We start from the raw sequence: 22,554 nt of genomic DNA, 5'->3' as shown, positions 1-22,554 counted from the left end.
TTGGACATTAATGTACATAAGCACCACAAGGTTCATCCTAATTAAACAAAGTCTTACCCTCTCACCCTCCACTTGCAGTTTACCAGGGTTGCTGACCCCTAAGTCCCCTTTTCTTGACTTGTTGATATGCATAATTGCATTTATGTGGGTTCTTGTACCCCAGATAAGGATGTTCCACCTCTTTTCAATACTGGGTGCCAACTCCTTATGATAATTACATTTGGACAGTTAATGTGAATGATTGCAGCTGTCCATAACCCTATCACTTCTCGGACAATTGTACCCCCTTTGGATTACTTGGGGCATACCACTTTCCTCCAAGGCCCCTTTTGGTGAACTATTAATATACATAATTGAAATTTTCGTTTCTCTTTGTCAGTAGATTAAGGTCATACCCCCTCACCTGTCCTTTGTAGTACAGCAGGATGTCCTGATCAACCAAAGTCCTGTTGTTTTGGACTGTTAATACATGCAATTACATTTGCTTGTGGTCTGTGCACTAGATAAGGATCCTACCTACTTTCTTAGCATTTTTAGCAGGTAGTCCCCACTTTTCAAGACTCTTTCACTTGGAATGTTCGTGTGCACAAACACAATTTTCTAAGCATGTTCCTGTACCTTCTTTGCTTTTAGAGCAAAGTGTAATAGACATGGAAGCATCCCCTGCCACACCCCACCCACAATCTTCCTTTCCCCTCTGGCAGGGAGTGCCCGCTCCATAAGACCCTTACATTTGGACAATCAAAGTGCACAATTGTAAGTGATGGGGATGCTATTCACTTAATGCCCCTTGTTTTGGACTTAATGTGCATTAATGCAATTGTCTGCCTCTTCTTTTAGACTAAGACTTGATTTCCACATACTTCTCTTCCATCAGGGGCATGTTAACTATGAATGGACCCTTTTCTTTTGAATATTAATGTCATAATTCTATTTGTGGACCTGTGTAGTAGAAAAAGACCCTGTGTTCCTACCACTATGCTTTGGATTGCTACTGAGGAGTGCTAACTACTCATAATCTCAGCTCTTGGACAATTAACATGCAATAATAACAATTATCAAGGGTACTGATTATTAGATAAGATTCCTTGATCTTTTTTGCATACATCGGGGATACTGACCCACTAAGGTCCCTTGTACTATTAATGTGCATATTTGTAATTACACATGTTTCCTTCTGTTAGAGTGGGATATTATGCCCTTGTACCCTCTTTGTATTACTGCAGTGGCTGCTGACTACTCAAAACTTCTCTTGGGACTGTTAATAGGTACAATGGCAGTTATCAATGGTTTTTCCCCTCCCTGACCTTGTTAAGCAAGCACCCCACCCCACCCTACGCTCAGTTCCCGTGGCATAATAAAGTATAAACATTGCAGTATTCCATGCACTTGTCCCTCAAACAGTGGTCCATACTCCCGCCCCATTTGCATTGCTCCAGTGTGTAAAATCACAGGTAGCCATGGTGTCACGCTTTACATCCTCGCCCTGCCCCTTGTGTGCCCTTGGCCCCTTTTTACAGACTATTGTTCACAATCTCAGGTGTCCATATATTTAGCTATTAGATAAGATTATGTTCTCTCCCTTCTCCGTTCCCCCTACCGTGCCCCTTTTGCCTCTTTGCTGGGTAATGTTGACTGGACAAGGCCTTTTCTCTTAGACTTAAAAAATTATCAGTGGCACTTTCCTTGGTCCCACCCATTATACATGAACTCCTCTACTTTCTTTCGCATTGCTTCTGAGTAGCGCTGACTACCCAAAGCCCCTTCTGGGTTATTAATGAACACAGTACCGATTGTCCCATTTTTCAGCACATCAGTCCAAGAGCTCCCTACCACTTTGGTGTGTTTGTGCAGTGTTGACTATGAAAAGCAGGCCTGAACTAAGTGGATAAGCCTTCACTCTTTTTCTTTCATTTATTAATGATCCCAGTTTCAATTATTATCAGATTCTGAGGACAAGAACCATTCTTGCCCACCTCTGTTACTGCTTTACTGTGCAGAGTACTCAAAGCAAGTCAGACCCAGGAAGCTGGATTGCCATCTTCTATTGTGTTTCCAGTGCACACTATCAAATTGCCTCCCCAAGAAGGAAGGTTGGCACTTCCTCTGCATTCTTCTTTCCAGAGAAGATTGCCTGGTTAAAGAATCTCTTGTCATCTCTTTTGTATATTGTTATTGTAAAGTGCCAAATGCCAGGATACAGCCAGAAAAATTGCTGTTGTTATTATTTAAAAAAAAAAAATTAAGAAAGACATCTGGATTGTAATGTGGACTCAATAACCTGGTCATTATTTTTTGAAGCCAAAAATCCATTTATACTATGTACTGGATGACCAGTGTCATTTTAACTGAGGGTGGTGAGTCTGTGGATAGACCACTGTGACTCTTGCTATTTTAATATTATCAAAGGCTTTCTAGAGTGAAACTCTTAAGACCAGCATCTTTGTGTGGGCTTTACCAGCACTTTTAGAAGAACTACCTACATTTTATAATCCTTTAATTTCTTCACCTGGAGCACCTCCCCCTACTTATTTAGAGAAGATTGAAGTAAAACGATTAAATAAGAAAACGTATGCAGAGGTGCTTTTAGAAGATGCCACCTTTTTGATTAATCTATTATGTAAAATGAAGAATCTAATTATACTAAAAATTTGAAGTAGTTTGAAGTATCACACTGAAGGTGAGGACTTAAAAATGATGGAACCAGTTCCCTATTTCATAAGAAAAATAAGCCAAAATTAAATACTATATTGTATATAAATTTCAAAAGTGAGACAGCTGTCTAATAGAAATGAATAATATCCCAGCCACTAGTGTACAGGGTGTTTTGTGGCAAAGGAGTATGTAATATGGAACTGCTCAAGCAAATTAGTCCTCACAACAGTAGTTCTTTGTAATAACTGAAAAAGAATACTGTTTCTCTGAGAAGGATGTCAAAAGATCGACCCAGCTCAGGGAGCAGTTTGTTCTACTAGCTCCTCGGACAGCTGTAAGAAGAGTCTCTGGCTCTTTAGAATACTGTAAGTACTACTTTGTAGCTATTAAGTAATCTTTTTCCTATTCTATTTTCTTTCTCTTAGATGCCACCTATAGAAAAGTCAGAGGGTCCAGTAAGTTTCTTTCCTTCTTCCCACCTCATCTGCAATATATATATATATGTATATATAGATAGATGCATACATAAATATGCACATGTGAGTTAACCAGCAAAACTGTAGAATTAATATTGTGAACCCAGCTCTATGCTAGGTTACACTGATAACCTGGGTAGGAATGATATCGTCTTTTATAATTTCATTCCTGAGATGGTTGTATTGTTGAGGAGCTAATGTAAGCACACTTGAAATAACTTTAGAAAATAATAATCAAGTGGTGTTTTGTGTGAACCATAAGTAGTAGATTTAAGAAGGGAACCCACAAGGATTTGAAGTTGATAGGATAAACTTAAAGAAGTGGGTTTGCTTTTTCTCTTTAAGCCAAGATAGGATTAATACTGCAGCCATCTTGATAGTCTAGTTGGTTTATTTTAATGTCATTTGTTTTTTACCTCTTTTGAAGCCATGGAAAGAGATTAAAGGGATAGGGCATAGCCATTGTGTTTGCCAAGGCTGGCAAATTAGTGATTGTTAAATCTCATAAGCTTGAGTATTTTAAAGTTCAGAGATTGAAGGTATAAATCTAATACTTTGGCTCTTTGCACAATTTTGCTACATTTCTGCCCAAGAACAGATGATCATGGATAATGAATATCATAGATACATTTTTTTAGTTTGGAATCTTTTTGCCAAGAGGGTAGTGGAGAAGTGTAAGTCAAAACCTTGACCTTCCTTGTCTACTTTATGCTGTAGTTTATATACACTCTTTCCTCCCACCTTTTGCAAAGCTAAAAGAATCTTAGCCTCCTTAATGTAAAACAAACACAATGGTCCAGCTGAAAAACTGTTTAACATAACATTTGAAACTTTTTTTCTGGTGCACATTCATGCGTCACAGCAGGAGCAACAAGAACTATGTCAATGAACTGGCTTCACTTATAGCCCATTTTAATTCATATCCCTATTTCCTCATGGCTTGTTTCCATGCCCCCTACCCCCCTCTCCAGATGCTTAACGACATTGTCTGGCTGACTGGGGATAATAACATCATGGTTTTGAGCCTTCTTGGAAACGTGGTCTGTGCCATTGTTTCTCAAACTTAATGTTTCAGGATGAAACACCTTCTAAAGGAACAAAATTTTCTGAGATCCTAAAAAAACATGTTTTGAGGAACACTGAATTAACAGTTATTTGAAATGTAAATATGTTTTCCAATTTCACATTGTCTTTGCCAAAGATGTGTTTTGTGTAATTCATGCAGAACTTGGGGATCCATGAGAATATACCCCAAACCCCCAGGGTTATCACCCTGATTTGAGAAACACTGGTCTATGCTTATGAAATCTTCTATTGCTAATTAAATTGTCATTCATTGTCAACATACAGCTATAATTATTATTGAATTTGTTATAAAGAAATGAATTTAGAGATGATTCTGTGTCTTAGCTCAAGAAGAAGGATGGCTCGATTTTAGGTGGATTGATTCTACTAGATAGCTTCCAAAGGTGAATCTTGAAGCTGTATTTAAATTAATTGCTTGAAATAATTTCCACCTTTAAGAAAAATCTCTAGCAGTTATAAAAGGGGATGCTCTGGAAATGTGGGCATCTTCAAAACAGAGATAATTCTTGTGTTAATCCAACAAATGTTATTGTGCCAGGTGCTGCAATAAATAGCAAAACCAAATACATGATTTCTATCTAGGAATTTGCTTTCTCATGGAGGATGCAGAAGGAAATCATTACGGTGTTGGGCAGAAACACCTAGATTTTAGTCCTGGCTCTCACTTTGGTTCAAATCACCATCAGGCTGACCATCTCGAGATTGCCAGTGAAATAAGATAGGGGCTTAAATCAAATACTTCAATCCCTGAAAGTGACATTTTGTCATTCGGAAAATTTTCAAAAGACTAATAAACATTTTTTTCCACATTTTTCTAAATGATTATTGTCATTTCTTTTCTGACTTTTCCCTTTATAAAACCTTAACATGTAGGACTGGAGGAAGTTTTCTGACCATTTTCTCATATCCCCTTTCAGCTTTATCTTTCTGCAACTTCCATTTCTCTAGCCACCTCCCAAAATTACAGACGACTATGAGACCCAGGGCTGCCGTGATCAGGCATTCATAATTTCTTTTCAGGGTGTTTGTGCCCTGGTTATCAAATGTACACCTGGATTGGAGTTTTGTGTCTTAAAGTAATGAATTAAGAGTTGACCTTTGTTGACTGCTAAAACAGTCTTACATGTGAAAGCATCCTGGGAAAATCTGTTACCAGCTTAAAGAGAAAGAAACTAATGATTATATCTGAACTGAGCTAATGTTCCCCCAAACTTTATAAGTTTGGATGTCAAAGAGTAATGATAGGTATAGTTAAACAGGGCTAATGACTTCCTCTGTCTTGTCTTAAAGACTGGATTGGGAGAAAATTGACCAGTGCTAGACTTTATTATGGGTAGACTTAAAGTATTTCCCTTAACCAATTACAATGCTGTTCTTCTAGTGTCCCCAGAAATATGAGAGGTTATGTAGTACACCAAATAATACCCTCTTATTGCATAATCTAATAACATGCTTATAATAATTTAAAAATAGGGATATGACTGAAATATCACTGTACTTTACCAGGTCCCATTATAAAATATCTAGGTTACTTTACCCATAACTTTGAAAATTATTGGCATAGTATATTTTATAGAATGTTGTTAGTGTGATTCGCATGGTACAGTGCTGGGATGTAATCACTCATTAAAGTTTTCCAGCCTTACAGGTCTCCCCTGACTAAAAATCAGCTACTCACTGACTTATTTATTATAGCAGATTGACGACTTCTTTCCAGGAAATCTGCTATGTACAAAAACAAAGTTTAATTGCCAATGTTTTTTTAAAAACAACTTTTTTATATTATGGATACCTGGTAATTTGTATATTTTAACATCAAAATTACCTATTACAAACCCATATAAACAGAAAAGAAAGAGTAAGTCTTTAGGCCAAGACTTACTGCAAAGAATGATGGTACCTACTATAGCAAAGTTTGGAACATAGACTTACCAGTTCTCAGGTTCCATTTTGCTTGCTTTTTAAAAAACTATGTCTTAAACGTCTTCAGCATTTGGTTGGGAGATTTTTGGAAAAAATAACCTTTTAATGTTAGAACAGTGTAGAGATTTACAGAATGATTCTGAAGATAGAGTTTCTGTGTCCTTCACACCCAGTTTTTCCCAGTGTTAACATCTTACATTAGTTTGGTACATTTGTCACGATTAACAAACCAATATTGATACATCATTATTAACCAAAGTCCATACTTTATTCATATTTCCTTAGTTTTTCCTTAATGTTCTTTTTGTGTTCCAGGATTCCATTGAAGATACCACGTTGCATGTGTCCTTAGTAGTCATGCCTCCTTTGGCTCTCTTGGTAATGACAGTTTCTCAGACTGTTTGTTTTTGATGAACTTCACAGTTTTGAGAACTAATGGTCCAGTATTCTATAAAATGTCTCTCTCTATTTGAATTTGTCTGATGTTCCTCTCATGATTAGATTGGGTTTATGAGTCTTTAGGAGGAAGACTACAAAGGTAGAGTGCCATTTATCAAGAGTACATACTATCAACATGAGGTACTATTTGTCAGGTTTCTCCATCATAAAATTAGCCTTTATTTTTCCATTTCCATACTGTACTCTTCACATAGGAAGTCACTATGTGCAGCCAGCACTTAAGGAATGGGAAATTATCTTCCACTTCTCAGAGGGAAGAGTATTTACATAAATTATTTGGAATTCTTTTGCATGGGATGTCTTTTCTTCACAATATATGTGTTTATTCAGTCTTTTATATCAGTATGATCTCATGGATATTTTATACTCTGGGTCATAATACAATTTTACTTTATTCTGTTGTTCAAATTATTACAGCTTTGGCCATTGGGAGTTCTTTCAGTTGGCTTTGATATAACCCCATGAAAGTGGGTTTTTTGCTTGAGCACTTATTTTTGGCACTACAAGATGCTCCAGGCTCATTTGCATATCTCCTGCCTGGACCTAGAATGATGTATTTCTCCGAGGAACCTTGTTACCTTTTATTGGAGAATGATATTAGAAATCAAGAAGTGAGTGCTAGGTGTGCTCATTGCTCCTGGAGTGTCATTCCTTCAAGACTTTTTCAGTTGACAAGAGCAAGAGATATATGTTTGCACTCTCACTTGTATATATGCACATATCTATAAATATATATAACCATTTGTCTATATAGTAAACTAAATGTGTTTATACCTACATCTCCAACTCTAATCATTGCCACATAGATCATTATAGCCTCACCTCCTTGCTTATCTGTTACCTCTCATTTTTACAGTGAGAAACCTGGCTTAGTTGGGAAATTTTTCTGTTAATATTAGAGTAATGAGTGTTTGACATTTGCTTCTATGGTTAAGTTTAGGGAGAGTTTAGCTGTAGGGTATTCTTGAAACTAGAAATGACCCTTCTACCCTAAATGTTTCTGCTAGTTTTGAAACTTAAAACAGGTTGCAGAAACAAACTTTATCTTAACCAGAATTTTCTTCAATCCACATTTTAAAATTGATTTTCAGATTAAATTATTCTGATATCGCCAGGTACGCTGTTCCTTGGGTATGCATTTCTTCTTTCAGTTTTTTTTTATGAGAGCTAAAGGACCCTGAGAATACTGGAGGTGGGAAAGGAGGGAAAAGGCATGTTCACACGTGGAATAGGAAAGGTCCATTTACTGACCTTCAGCTAGCCTTTCAAAGAGCCTATTTAAGACCCAAGGAGTAGATGCCTTCTTTGGCAATTGTAACCCAAATGCAATTTTTAACCTTTCAGTTTTAGTCAAGAAAGTTGGTGTGCTGATGCAAAAAGTGCTCTGATTAACAGCATTGCCACGTGCATTGCATATGAATCAGCAATTTAGCAACATGAAATTGTGTCGAGCATAATTTTAATGTTCTATATTAAGTATTAGAGACAGTGTTTCTCAAGTCTATAAGTTTGATAGTAGGGAGGTTTTCTTTCAAGAAAAGAATTATTCAGTGTGCACCTACATAACCACCACTTAGATTCTACAATTAATATTTTGCTATATTTGATTAAATGTTTTCTGTAAAAAAAATATTATGCACCCTTTAGGTTTGTGGGAATAATTGTTGAAGTGTATGAGCAAACCTGGAAAGAAATATATAGATCTGTAATGCAACTGTAAAACATAGCAGATGTACAAATTCGTAGTTAACAGATACTAAAATGCTAATATGGTACTACTATTACGGTTTTATAGCTTCTTTTGAGGGGCATGTCTATACTGTCACACGCTGTGTTCATGTACTTCACCAAACTATGGTTTTCAAACTGCTTGAAATCCTGCTATTATAGCACATAGCAATGCTATTTGACTTTCATTTGGCACAAAACACATTTATATATTGTTTGCTCCTGTTCTTTTCTATAATCCCCAGGCAACAAAACTAGATCATTTGCCGCTAATCCGGCAATGTGTTCCTATATTATGAGGTAGTCATATAGCTGATCTAGACTATCCTTCCAGTGAAATGAGAGTATTGTAAAAGTTTTGTAGCAAGCTCCCATACCCCCCTGAGAATCCATGCACAAACCCCAGAGCTTTAAAAGATGTCTGAATTCAGGGAAGACATGGCTTTAAGTATCACTTGGCCACCTACTATTTGTATAACATTGATATAGTTTCATCTTGTGGATTGCCAGCTTCCTTAGAGAATGAAAATGTTGAATTATGCTGTTATTATTTTGAGATGGAGTTTTGCTTTTTCCCCCAGGCTGGAGTGAAGTGGCACGATCTTGGCTCACTGCAATCTCCGCCCCCCAGGTTCAAGCAGTTCTCCTGCCTCAGCCTCCTGAGTAGCTGGGATTACAGGCTCCTGCCACCATGCCTGGCTGATTTTTGTATTTTTAGTAGAGACGGGGTTTTACCATGTTGGCCTGGCTGGTCTCAAACTCCTGACCTCAGGTGATCCACAAGGATCACATAGGCCACTGCAGCTGGCCTGTGTGATTGTTAATTATCGCTTCTAGCTGTGATGATTCTGTCTGGTGCTGGAGTATTTGAACCAGATGGCTGGCGATACCACTTGATTATTATCTCCATAATACTATGATATTTTGTTGGACTGCAAAGTGACAGATTCTTAAAATTCTTGTCTGTGAATATTGAACCCTAGTGAAATGTATGGTTCTGTATCAGTTCCAAAATGTGACCACTTTCTCTAGCCTTAGATTCCCATTAAGGGAAAGGGAATGCTCCTTGATTATGTCATTACCATAGTAACAGGCAAAGCTAGAGGCTTTGATGCTGAAGCTGGATACTCCATAACTATGGTTAAGAAGATCTGGGGAGACTGGAATAGTTGTTTCCTTTAGATTCCAGTGTATAAATGAATTTGAGCTAGGATCCATTGATTTAAAATTTCTTTAGGTAAATTTGCTTGCACATGGAGGGCACATTGACTCTGATTTATGGAGTTTCAGGAAGCAGTAGAACAAATGCATAAACATGTATGAACAGCCATGTTTAACTGGAAGCCTGCATTTGGAAGTGAAGTATCTAATCTTAGATTAAATCAGGATAGACAAGGATGTTGGCAAGGATATTTTGAAGCTTGTTCTGGTCCTGTTGAGAACGTCATAGAACAGTTTAGCCTTACTAGACATCTTAGCAAGAGAATAGAGTCGAATAAGTGATCTTCCATATATTCCTGTTGGTATTGCCATAAAGGTTTCCTCATGATACAGTAATCCCTGATCAGGGATCTAGAAGCCTGTATTCATTTAAGGTCCTCAGGTTTAACATACCGGGTGCTTTTCAACACCACACCACACCATGCAAAGTGCTTTCAAGGCTACAAATTTGGCTTAGATCCGCTTTAGTGAGCTCCTATGCTTTAGTAACGGTAGATGGCCAATTATTAAAAACAATGAAGACAATTGCACCTCTAGGTAGTAGTAGCAATTGCCACGTTACCTTGAATCTTGAAGTATTTTCAGCAACAGGATGACCATTAGCCACAAATTTAGTGTCAGTCCTTAAGGTGGATATTGGTTTGACCAATATTTTCATGTAGTTCTATTTCTTGTCTAATCATCACGCGATACCGCCAGGGCTTGTTATTACAGGACCTTAGGGAAATCAAGCAGGCTAGAAAGTAGAGACAAGGTATACCTATGTCTTAATGCTTCAGGTTATACTTTCTAGGTTTTTTTGTTGGGGTTTTTGTAACACTTTTGGTATCCAACTGGTGCTTTTGGTAGCCTACTGAGCCCTGTCTTTCTTCTCAAGGACATTCTGAGTATGTGAGACCTGAAGACTGCAAACATCTTTAAGAGGCTCCAAATTCAGCAGATCTTTCCCTTTGAGAATCTGGCCAAGCTCCAGCTAATCTACCTGGATGGGTTGCCGACCACCTGGAGAAAAAGGTACTTTGGGGAATTTATTGTTGTAGGGCTTCTGTCTTTGGCTTTAACTTCCTACTACTCTCCTTTTAAAGCAGACACATCTGGTCACGGTGGCTCCTGCTTGTAATACCAGGGCTTTGGGAGGCTGAGGTAGGGGGATCGCTTGAGGCTAGGAGTTCAAGACCCCCTATCTCTACAAAAAATAAAATAAAATTAGCCAGGCATGGTGACGTGTGCCTGTAGTCCTACCTACCTTGGAGGCTGAGACAGCAGCATTGCTTGAGCCCAGGAGTTGTTCAAGGCTGCAGTGAGCCATGATTAGCCACTGCACTCCAGCCTAGGTGGCAGAGTGGGACCTAGTCTCTTGAAAGAAAAGAACATGAGCCAGTTTTAATCATTTCCTATACTTTTTCTTTTGCATATACACATACATTTTAACTTTTCATAATTAGTTTAGCCTGTTTCATTTATCCCTCAGAGCTGGGCTCCATCGAGGTCTGTAAACGCAAGCATACTTGATCCCCATTTCATAAATGAAGAATGAGAGATGGAAAGCAATAAATTATTTCCTTTCTCACCACATGGCTAGTTAGCAAGAGAGATAATGAACTTAACACCTTTTGATTAGTGGACTTAAATTATTCCCACTTTCCTTTGGCGGGAGGGTATTAAGTTCTCAGGATTTGTTTACGAATAATACTAACTTCATCTGTGTTAGCTCTGTTTTCGTAGGCCTAATTCCATTATCACTGCCATTTCCTTGTTTTAAGAAGTTGAAATTTTAACTTGAAAAACAATTGAAATTGTTAAAAAGTGGAATAGGAGAGCCCAGGAGGAGCTGTATAAGGAATTTACCGAATCTCTAGTCTTCTGTACCTTGTTTTTCCTTCTGCGTAGATTTGCTTAGCTGCTGTTATAACTGGAGTTCTATATGCTTGTGACCATTCTTGGTTTCTCCGAATATCCTAGAACTTTGGTGGTGCCCTATTATACAGGTTGTTGAAGAAATGTTACCATGTGGATTGTGTAGAAAACAATTCTCTTTATCTTGGCAATATTATGGTATGGCACTATTTAAAGTACAAATTAAAAGAGAGGAATGCTGTAAAACTAGCTGACAGGCACTTTGATTGAGGTGGATTGCTCAGTTCTTAAAATAGTGCTTTATAAAAGAAGCCAGAGGCAATATGGAGGAGAATTCTTACAGGATTCATAGGGTTAGACCACACTGGACCTTTTCTGTGTAGCTTCATGACTCTCTTGGTTGAGAAAGCATTAGCTTCTCTTTCCATTAGTTTCAACCTCTTGATTTCTTGACACCCCCCCCATTATATTTTGTGCTTAGAACACAAGGGCATTAATAATCCACACTCTAGAGGATCGCTTATTAATAAAGACTGGAGAATAAAATGCAGCATGGAAGTATTGGTAATTATTCAGTTCTAAATTGCTCTTGGAAATGAGGGAAAGCATACAGAATACAGCTGTGACGAATAGGAGAATTCTTTTGCTAGGCTGGTAGCTAGAATACAACAGCTCGGCACAGCTGTAAATGTCCACTCCTCAATCCACATGAAGAAAAGGGTAAACGTGGTTGAACTCAACCACTAGTTGCCCATTCGGACAGACTTTCCCAGTGTACTACATTTCAATACTTTTTCCTCAGAAGAATAGGCTTGTTGCTTTATACAGTGTTAGTGACCCATTCCCTTTGACGATCCCTAGGTGGAGATGGGGCATGAGGATCCTCCAGGGGAAAAGCTCACTACCACTGGGCAACAATCCTAGGTCATGAGGTTCTGTCAAGATACTTTCCTGGTCCCAGATAGGAAGATAAAGTCTCAAAGACAACCACCACATGTCAAGGTGCGTAAGCTGTCCCTAAAAGCATAATCAGTAGTCTTAATTTTGATTTTGTTTTCCAGTATACATTGCATTTAGCTTTTCACTGAGGTTGTATTCATCATTATCCTGCGTATGATTTGGTAAAGACAGCTTCGTAACTAACCTGGGAAGCAACTGGGTGTGAGATTGGTGGTTAAAGTGATTATGTAAAGAGTGTAGCAGGTTGTATGTGTTTGGGTGTATGGAGTGGGACTATAGCATGTGGTAGAGGCTTACAGCTAAATTGTTCTTTCTTTTAGGAGAACATGGACAACTGTCACATCAGTGACACTGATCACATGGGCAAATCATTCTGTTCCATCTGGTCTCCAAAGTCTCTCTTAAAGCCTTACAGAAAAACTTTGCTGGTCATTTACATACTTCAAGATGGCCTGGGATGCCATGGGTTACAACACAACAAGTGAGAGGTATGTCTTTTTATGCTATGGTTGCTGATTCATGGAGGCCGCATAAATGGAAAAGGGCATCTGACTAAAAATGGCACAAAGTTATCTGTCATCAGGCAGGAGCTTAAAGAACCAGGAACCTATATTCTCTAGATCAGTGATGGGAGAGGCTGATTATCGAGTGAGGACTGGCAAATAAAGGTGACTCATTCAGTGCAGTAAATCCTGATCATACAGGCTTTGCCCAGCATTTTTCATAAAGAGTGGGTACGTATAAATTTCATGAAATATTTTCATGGGTAAGAACTCATGAAATATTATAATGGACTAGAAAGACCCGTAGATTTAGAAATAGAGAAAGTTACTAACAGAAATTGTTAGGAAGCCTAGGAACTAGAAAGCTAAGTTGAGAGTTATCTAGGAAGATCTGTTGTACTCAGAATCTTTAGGAAAATTCTCCTAAGGCCAGTACCCTATGTGAATTTTCTTTTTCATTTTTGGATTTTAGCTGAAATGTTAAACAACCTATGTGAATTTCCTTATTGTGAGAATATTTGCCTCCCAGAGTGATTCACCTTTATCTCAAAGAGAAATATTACGAGTTTTGGAAATGCTGCTCTATGGCTGTGTTTTGTTAGTCCTGAACCAGGAGACTTAAATAAAGTAAACTTGAGGTGGTCCTAAAACATTGAAGTGAGCCTTAAACATTGAAAAGACCTTATCATTTTTCCTCTCATATCTATTGTTTATTTTTGTGATCTCAGTTATTAATCATTTAAAGGGACTCTTTTCTAGCTGATTAGCACTTAAAACAGGATTCTAGTCGTTAACTAAAGGTATAAGGCTATGACTGGTGGTGGTGTCTCTAGTGACTCATCAAGTGATACTTGACAAGATATTTTCCCATTTATGCCAGTTTCCTGTTCTTTGAATGAGGAAATTTTCTCTCTAAAGACCTGAAAGTTTTGACTTTATAGGTTTTAAAGTTTTGTGGAAACATTTTCTGTTGCTTATTAATTTGAATCTTAGGTAACTCTAGCACAGTATTCAATACTTATGGCATTTACATGGTTTATCTGATGTTTTTTTATAGCTCTTCATCGTTCCTATTTGCCAGATCATTATCCTTCCTACAAGCAGTGCAGAGAGCTGGGTCTTCAACAGGTCCAAGAAACTTGAACATGCTGAAAGAAGTCAGCCTTCTTACCTGAAGATCAACACACATGCCTGGCACTCGAGCACTTAAGGATAGTGGAATGAAGTAAGTTTTTGGTGTTGCATTCCTGTGGGGATCACTTCAGAACTGTTAAAACAGCTGTTTTTTGGGAGCCAGTGTTGGATAGGGTGTGTTGGTCTAATGTTAAATGGGGCTAAATGTGAGATAGGAAGATGACCAGTCTTCCATGTTACCGACTGGGTTCACTGAAGCAACTCAAAGACATTACAGTCTTCTTACCAGTTGTATCACAGAATAATTTAGCCTTTGCTTGTGTGTTCTATGTCTTCACTGTATAGGCCCTCTGTCATTCTTAGAGCCTTAAACATTGAAAAGCTTAAAACACAATTTCCACTTTCTGCGGAAAGGGTAACCCTTTCTCATCTCCATTTGTGAGAGACTTTATCGTCAGTTAAGATTAGTGTAAAAAGAAAACTAAACTCTGAAGTAGCCATTATAAAAGTGTGAGAATGAAGTCAGTTTTTTAAAGAGTTGGGGGAAGGTGATGCTAAAGGAAGGGATTGACCAAGTCCTATCAAAGAGCCCTTTATGAAAATATTTAGTCATCTGTGACATCCCACTTGGCTCTTCCAGAAATCCTAGTAAATAGTTGTAACAGAATGTTAAGAGGCACACATTGTGTGTTTTAAAGTCTCTGGTAGACTTACCTGCTTGTGAGTGTTAAATGAAATCATGTATGTATAGTGTTCACCTAGTGCAGTACCTGGCACATGGCAAGTAAAAGCTAATCCAAGAAGACTCATAAGTTCATTTCACGCAATATAAGTGATAACTAGCACTATCAGGTACCAGGCAGAGTTGGCATGCTCTGGTTCTATGTAAGAAATCCCTAAGGTAAAAGTTTGTAAATAGAAGAACATCTGTGTTGGTGTTGGTGGTTGTTACAATTATTATTATTGTAGTAGTATAAGTAGTGTTGGTAGTAATAATAGCTTATTATAATTACTAATGACACTTTTTGTTTTTTTTTTAACCTTTTGTGATGCTTTTCATACCTCTTGTGCCCCTCACAGTGTCTTGTCTCTTCTGCTACTTACTACCTCTGAATGTCTGCATTTGCTTATCTCTTGCTCTCGTGTGTATTTCTTTGTCTTTGTTCTTTCTTTTCTTTGTTCTTTGTCTCTCTATATTTCTTCCTTGTCTTTGTTGTTTGTTCTCTATCTAAAGTGTGTTTTACCCATTTCCGTGTTTTTTCTTGCTAATTTCTTTCATGTGTGCCTTTGCCTCATTTTCTCTTGTTCACAAAGAGTGGTCTGTGCCTTGTCTTAGACATAAGTCTCATTTTTCATTTTGTTGCTGTTTCTCTTTGTTTTCCTAGATGTGGCTGTTCTTTCACGCTTTATTTCATGTCTCCTTTTGGGTCACGTGCTTTGTGCTTTTTGTCCGTTTCTTGTTCTGCCAACCTCTCCTTTCTCTGCCTACCTCTTTTTTCTCTTCATGAACTGTGACTATTTGTTATCCCTTCCCCTTATTTGTTGTAAATTTCACCTTTTTCTGAGTCTGGCCTCCTTTCTGCTGTTTCTACTTTTTAATCTCACATTTCTCATTTCTGCCTCTCTTGGGCTATTTTCTCTCTTTCCTCCCCTGTGTTCCTCTGTGTCTCTTGCTGTTTGTGATTTTCTATTTCAGTATTAATCTCTGTTTGTTTGTGTTTCTTCTCTGCTTCTTCCCTTTCTACTCACCTTTGAGTATTTCAGCCTCATCATGAGTCTGTCTCCCTCTCTTTGATTTCATGTATTCTTTTCTCCTTAAATATTTCTTTGCATATGTGGGCATGTGTACATGTGTGTGTGTCATGTGTGGCAGAGGGGCTTCCTAACCCCTGCCTGATAGGTACAGAACATTGGCTATCAGAAGTAAGCATTATGGAGTGGTTCCATATGCCAGGCTGCCGTGTGAGATGATCCAAGACCAAAACAAGGCCATAGAATCCAGACTGCAGTAAAACCCAATACTCAAGTAGCACGGAAGGTGAAAGGCTCATATGGATAGAAGGCCCAAAGTAGAAGACAGATGGTTTGAAACTTGAGACTCAGACTAAGATGGAAAGCCCATGTTCCAAGATATATAGAAGCCTCTGTCCTGAAACCAACAAAAGCCTCAAGAACCAAGGAAACAGAGGGTGGCCTGGATCGGACAGAAGGCCTGAGTTGGATGGAATGTTCAAGTCTTGAGTTAGAAGGCTTAAGACCTGGAATATGACACGTACGTGGAAGGCCTGAGACTGAGACTTGTGACACAAGGCCAAAGACCTAAGATTAGCCCCAGGTTGTAGGTGGAAGACCTACAACCCAAGGATGGAAGGTTCCTGACACAAAGCCTACCTAGATGGATAGAGGACCCAAGTGAAACAGATATCTCAAGACTAAAGGCCAGAATCTGGAGGCCCATGACCCAGAACCAAGGAAGAATAGAAGCTTGAAGACCCGGGGAAATCCCAAGATGAGAACCCTAAACACCACCTCTTTTCTATTGTTATACTTCTTACTCTTAGATATTTCCAGTTCTCCTGTTTCTCTTTAAGCTTGATTCTTTTGAGATGTTCTTTTTGATATTGCCAGTTACCTTAAAGGAACATATCTTTAGGTTGACAGTATTATGCTTGGGCCAGTCTGGAGCCAGTTTTAAATCACAGTTTTTACCTCTTTGTTAGGCTTTAGTGTTTTGTAAACTTCTGTTTCTATTCACATCTACTCCACTTGAGAGAGATACCAAAATCGAGTCAGTATCTAATCTGGCTTTTGTTATTCCCCTCAGGAGCAAGCATTCATATAGGTGATATTATATTTCAGTCTTCCCTTTTAATCTCAGAAGCCCTAGACTGATGAGAAGATAAAATGGTCAGGTTGTTGGGGAAAAAATGTGCCAGGCTCTCTAGAGAAAAATGTGAAGAGATGCTCCAGGTCAATGAGAAGAATTAGACAAGAAATACACAGATGTGCCAGACTTCTGAGAAGCACGTGCCAGCAACCGCTTCCTTCTTTGAGCTTAGGTGAGCAGGATTCCTGGGATTTGGGATTTCTAGTGATGGTTATGGAAAGGGTGACTGGACTTGGGACAAAGTGAGGTCCCAAAGAGACAGCCTGAACTCCCTGCTCATAGTAGTGGCCAAATAATTTGGTGGACTGTGCCAACCCTACTCCTGGGTTTAATACCCATCTCTAGACTTAAAGATGAGAAAACCTCGGACTATTTAGCACATTTAATACTTTCCTTGATTTTTTTCTTCCCATTTATGTGGGAAGTTGATTTAAATGACTGATAATGTATATGAAAGCACTGTAAAACAGAAAAACCAAGGCGTGCTCCTTAATAGTGTATTGGGAATCATGCACAGTTAACATTTGAAAGTGCAGTGTAAGTTGTGAAGCATTATGTAAATCAGGGGTCCTCAGTTTTTCTGTAAGTGGTCAAATCATAAATACTTTAGACTGTGGGCCATATGGTTTCTGTTACATATTCTTTTTTTAAACAACCTTTTCATAAGGTCAAAATCATTCTTAGCTTTTGAGCCAGTTGGATTTGGCCTGCTGTTCATAGCTTACCCACCCCCTGATGTATTATTTGTTTTATTCAGAGAAAATGTCTGACTACTACTGATTTCCTTTTCTATCTCTGTCCTGTGCTAGGCACTAAAAATGCAGTGATTTGTGATCACATCCAGGTGACCTGAAGAAAAATAGTGAATGTGCTTTGTAAACTATAAAGCACTTGTATTCTATTGTGATAATCATTGTGGACACAAAGAAAGGAGCAAGCAAGAAAAAGTGCTCTTTCAAAAAGATCTAGTGCTATGCAGATGCTAGAATTAAGTGTTTGATAAATGAATAAATTGTATGTATTTTGAGGCTAATTTGTTTCTGCTGCTCTGGTGATTTTGACTAAAAATGCAGTATTCCAGGTATCAGAAATGAAAACACATGGAAGCTGCTTTTAAACTTTAAAATATACTGAAAACAAGGGACTAAGCTTATTGTGGTCACCTATAGTGTGCCAGATACCATTCTGGGCACTAGAGATCACAAAGGGGAAAAAATGTTCTCATAGAGCAAAAAGTTTCAGAAAGGTGCATATTAAAGTCCTTTGTAAACTAAAGCACAATACAAATGTCAGTAGGCTACATATTTATGAATGAATGAATATTAACTGCCTCTTACATACCAGCTATTGTTTTTGGTTCTGTGAAATACAAGATTAATTCTCCTATGTAATAGGAGGAAAATTTATCCTCTATACTATTTCGATGTAAGGAATGAGATACTGCTTAAAGAGTGAAGACTTTAGTGGTGAGGTCAAGTTAAATTATTACTGGTATATTTTCCCAGGTCACCTGGGAGGAGATAGAATGAGGAAATGAAGCAATAGATATGAGATCCAGACCAAAAGTCTCCTGTAAGATAGGTATTGTCTCTACAAAATTCTCATTGTATACTTAAACCACAATGAGAAGGGTTCTATAAGTAGTTATACAAATTAAGGGTTTAAATACCTGTTAAACGGATCAATTTTGATTGCCTACTATGTTAACTCACTGTTAAAGGCACTGAAAATTTATCATATTTCATTTACCCACAGCCAAAAATAAGGCAATACCTATGTTAGCATTTTGTGAACTCTAAGACACCATATAAATGTAACTATTGATTTTCTCACTTGGTGCTGAGTACCAGGTTTATAAAATTGTATGATAGTTGTTACATTGTGCAAATAAAGCAGGAAATTTTGAGTAACAATGATTAACTTTTAAATATTCATATGCAAGGGGTTGTCTGAAGTATAGTAGTTAACGATTGTGTGCCAATCTCATTGCTAGGCAATGGGGAATGCAAAGATAAACCATCTTTATTGTGTTCTGGGTAGCAGAAGAAAATATGTGTAAAATCAATTTATAATTTCTAAACTGCCACCCATATATAAGCAATATCTGCTGAATGATCATTGACCAGTCTTATCCTTAGAGATAAGAACTGGGGCACAAAAATTTATTATCATTATTGAACGTACAACAGAAACCTACTTGTAAATTTACAAAGTCTACAGTTCTATACAGATAGGAATGAACTACTGGTTTACTGAATGGTGATTACTTTCTGTGGGGCTCAGAACTACATGTCCTAGGATATAAAAATGATATTATCATTATGGAGTGCTCACAGAAGGAAATGAAGTAATTAATAGGTATGAGATCCAGACCAAAAGTCACTTAACAGGCTTATTTAGTGATGAAAACATGGGATAAATGGACTTGTATAAGGCAGCGTACTAAGCTAAGTAGAGAAATAAAGTCCTGTCCAGAAGGATACATGCTCCCTGGCCTGACTGAAGAGATGGAAATTTTTTGCAAAAAGCAAGATATTGTAGTCTTCCATCCAGTTTCTTAAATGCTGGTGATAGAAATGAATTAGACCCACCTTGGCCTGTCTTACAGGCAGTAAAGGAGTAAAAATAAAGGCCTCAGGTTTGCTTTTTTATTTATTTGATTAAAAAAAGCACCTTTTATGTGGAATATGCCATTCTGGGTCCTGAGGATAAGAGATCACTGACAGCTGAAGATAGAAAATATATCTTTGGTTTGATTGTGTAAATAATATTTCAGTGCCTAGTCTCTGCAAGGCATTATGCTTGGTAAATTAGTAAATTAAATAGGTCTGGCCCGGAAGACCCATTCAATTGCCTTTGAGATTAAAAAAAAAAAAGAAAAAGGCAAATTTCTTTCAAAATAAAGAGACATTTTTCTTAGTTTCAGGAATCCCTCAAATCACTTGCTCATTGGCTTAGTTTGAAGCCAGGAAACTGATAAAAGGGCTCAGGGTTTGTTAATGTTTAATTCATAAATTAAACATTCTGTTCTTATTACAGTTAAATGATTCAAGATTAAACAACTAGTTTTAAAGGTATTTGCTCATTGACCTGGCTTAGAGACAGGAAGACATTTGAGCAACGAAAAAGATTTTTTTACATTTATCATATTTAGTAAAAATTTATTAAAACTGAATAAAATGCTGTTCTTAAGTGCTTTAAAGACCCAAACCAAAATGCACTTTATCTCATCTTATGGTGGAAACATAAGAGCAAATTCTATAAGAGATTGTGTTTCTTTCTTTAGTTGAGAAAAAACTTCATTGAATAGCTGTGGTATGTTCAATGCTAAGGAAAAATTAAACAGACTATCTTTGGCATGCTCTGTAGAGTCGGAATAAGAGGGCTTTTTATTTTTTCATTCATATGAATATTGATAAAGATGATATTAAATGCTAAATGAAATATATCTGCTCCAAAAGGTATTTATTCTGACTCAGAGATGCAAGAAAAGCACAAGTGATACTCTACATCAAACAGAAGTCACTGTTACGTCAACCACTGTGTTAAATCCTAGACAGAAAACAAAAAAGATCATTACTAAAAGACAATTGCTTATTAATTGGCTTGGAGACTAGAATATAGGAGAAAGGTTAGTTTATTATTAGTTTTAATTTATTCATTCATTCTACAAATATATTTGTGTGCCAGTAGTACTTGGTATAAGGTTTTTGGTAGGTTCTTATTTGGCCCCAGAGACATGGGGAAAAAAAAATGCATGTTCCCAGAGAACGCCTGGTGCTTTCCTTTTGGCCTGCTTTCTTGTTAGGGGCATGGCTTAGTCCCTAAATAACATTATGTTGTTTAATTCCTACTCCATATCTCTTCTACCACTCTGGCCACTACAATAAGCAGGTAGCTGGGTTTTGTAGTGAGCTTGCTCCTTAAGATGCAGGAACTCTCCTTATAAGACAGTTGATTTTCCTAGCCCATCCCTCATGAAAAATGACTGACCACTGCTGGGCAGAAGGAGGGATGATGACCAACTAATTCCCAAACCCCAGTCCCGTTGGTACCAGTCTTGGGGAACCACCTATACTTGAGGCACAGTTGGTTTTTGAAGTGCATTTACAAGATTTGTCTGTCTTCAGTTTTTTACTTTTTACGTGCTGACACATACATACACTGCCTAAATACATCTCTTTCAGAAACAGTCTTCAGATAACACATAGCAGAATGGAGATGGAGACATGATTTCTCTTGCAACAGCTTCTCAACTTATATCTTAGAAATGTTCTCCTTTTTAATCATTAAATTTGCTCAAGAAGGGCATTTTATAGTAGAATAATATCTGGATGAAAACAGCTTAACATTTTACCATGCTTAAGTTTTAAGAATAAAATAAAAATTGGAAATAATTGGCCAAAATTGAAAGGAAACTTTTTCTTAAAAGTTCTCTAAATGTAGGCCTGACTGGGCTTTGACCTTTTCCATTTTTAAATCACTCACAGAGGGTGGGACAGGAGGAAGAGTGAAGGAAAAGGTCAAACCTATTTCTAAGGGCAGCCTTCCTTTGTTCTGAATTGGCCTTAAGAACATTAGCTGCTCAAGGTCTAAATTGTTTCATGCAGTTCCAATAACTGATAATTGTTGAGATGAGAACAACATTCTTGGTCCTCACTAGTTTGCTTCACATTTTTGAAAAGTAATTATTTTTGTCCAGTTGCTTATCAAATAAACCTTGTGTTAGATAAGAATGGAATGTATTAAGTGAATCAGTGTGACCCCTCTACTGTAAAATTATCTTAAAGCTGAAGCCAAAATTGCTTCAAAGGAAGACTTTATTGTTCATTGTAGTTCATACATACTTTCAAAGCATCTAAACTGTAGTTTTCCATGGCAAGCCAATTACATCCATAAGTGGAGAAGGAAATTGATAAATGTCAAAGTATGATTGGTGGAGGGAGCAAGGTTGAAGAGAATCTGGGCTTGAAATTTTCTAGTTTCCATTCTATACATTTTTAGACATCAGATTTGAAATATTAATGTTTCTCTTTTAGTGTGTGGTATCAGCTGGACTCAGTAACATCTCTTTCTTCAGGTGGGGATGGGGAATGCATTATTGGAAAATGGAAAGAAGAAAGTAACTAAAAAGCCTTCCTTTCACAGTTTCTGGCATCACTACCACTACTGATTAAACAAGAATAAGAACATTTTATCTTCATGTGCTTTATTCACATAAATGAAGTTGTGATAAATAAATATGCTTTTATGCAGACACAAGGAATTAAGTGGCTTCATCACTGCCGTTCAACCTCAAAGAGAATTTATTCCAGAATGCTAAGATAAATGGAAATGGAAGACTCTTGAATTTGTGAACTGATATGAAATGCAGAATCTCTTTTGAATCTTTGCAGTTTTGAAGACTGAAAAACATTGTTCAGCATGTGTGACCACCAAAAAGCAATCTTAAGCCATCTAGATGTCAAAACTGAAGCAAACTGGGGAGTTGGTTGCTATTGTAAAATAAAATATACTGTTTTGAAAACTTGGTATTTTGATATGACAATGTCTCACTATCCCTTCCTAACCACACTAATTACCCTAAGTTTTTTTGTTGGTTGGTTTTTTTTTTTTTTGGAGATGGAGTCTCACTTTGTTTCCCAGGCTAGAGTGCAGTAGTGCC

The 22,554-nt window shown here is 37.5% G+C and overlaps 1 long non-coding RNA gene across 5 annotated transcripts in view; it reads left to right on the top strand.

Moving 5' to 3' along the window:
* The first annotated feature begins 769 nt into the window (after nt 1-769).
* Nucleotides 770-22,554, top strand: part of LOC108297793 — a 51,448-nt gene continuing 29,663 nt past the window's right edge. Inside the window, exons 1-7 of one of the 5 annotated variants that reach the window (XR_005198637.1) lie at nt 770-3,020; nt 6,456-6,518; nt 10,426-10,562; nt 12,267-12,407; nt 12,686-12,853; nt 13,926-14,117; nt 15,083-18,461. This is a non-coding gene — a long non-coding RNA (uncharacterized LOC108297793). The other 4 variants (XR_001822329.2, XR_005198636.1, XR_001822330.2 and 1 more) reach the window with 4 other exon arrangements.

This window comes from Cebus imitator, unplaced genomic scaffold (genome assembly GCF_001604975.1).
Source record: "Cebus imitator isolate Cc_AM_T3 unplaced genomic scaffold, Cebus_imitator-1.0 Scaffold845, whole genome shotgun sequence".
NCBI classification, from domain to species: Eukaryota; Metazoa; Chordata; class Mammalia; order Primates; family Cebidae; genus Cebus; species Cebus imitator.
Note: the sequence above shows the minus strand (reverse complement) of the source record. Positions and strands in the feature narration are given on the sequence as shown.